Genomic DNA, 1,091 nt, shown 5'->3' with positions numbered 1-1,091 from the left:
CAACTGTTTTCTTTGTTTCTGTTTCATTTAGTTCTGCTCTGATCTTCATGATTTCTTTCCTTCTGCTAACTTTTGGTTTTGTTTGTTCTTCTTTCTCTAGTTATTTTAGGTGTAAGGTTAGATTGTTTACTTGAGATTTTTCTAGTTTCTTGAGGCAGGCTTGTATAGCTATAAACTTCCCTTTTAGAGCTGCTTTTGCTGTATCCCATAGGTTTTGGATTGTTGTGTTTTCATTGTCATTTGTCTCTAGGTATTTTTTTGATTTCCTCTTTGATTTCATCAGTGATCTCTTGGTTATTTTGTAACGTATAGTTTAGAGTCCATGTGTTTGTGTTTTTTAATCTTTTTTTCCCCCTGTAATTCATTTCTAATCTCATAGCGCTGTGGTCAGAAAAGATTCTTGATATGATTTCAATTTTCTTAAATTTACTGAGGCCTGATTTGTAACCCAATATGTGATCTATCCTCAAAAATGTTCAGTGCAAACTTGAGAAGAAATTGTAATCTGCTGTTTTGGGGTGGAGTGTCCTAGAAATATCAATTAAATCTATCTGGACTATTGTGTCATTTAAAACTTCCATTTCCTTATTTATTTTCATTTTGGATGACCTTTCCATTTGTGTAAGTGAGGTGTTAAAGTCCCCCACTATTATTGTGTTATTGTCGATTTCCTCTTTTATAGCTGTTAGCAGTTGCCTTATTTATTGAGGTGCTCCTATGTTGGTTGCATATATATTTATAATTGCTATATCTTCTTGGATTGTTCCCGTGATCATTATGTAGTGTCCTTCCTTGTCTCTTGTAACATTCTTTATTTTAAAGTCTATTTTATTTGATATGAGTATTGCTACTCCAGCTTTCTTTTGATTTCCAGTTGCATGGAATATCATTTTCCATCCCCTCTCTTTCAGTCTGTACGTGTCCCTGGGTCTGAAGTGGGTCTCTTGTAGACAGCATATAGATGGGTCTTGTTTTTGTATCCATTCAGCGAGCCTGTGTCTTTTGGTTGGAGCATTTAATCCATTCACATTTAAGGTGATTATCAATGTGTATGTTCCTATGACCATTTTCTTAATTGTTTTGGGTTTGTT

This window comes from Physeter macrocephalus, chromosome 14 (genome assembly GCF_002837175.3).
Source record: "Physeter macrocephalus isolate SW-GA chromosome 14, ASM283717v5, whole genome shotgun sequence".
NCBI classification, from domain to species: domain Eukaryota; kingdom Metazoa; phylum Chordata; class Mammalia; order Artiodactyla; family Physeteridae; genus Physeter; species Physeter macrocephalus.
Note: the sequence above shows the minus strand (reverse complement) of the source record.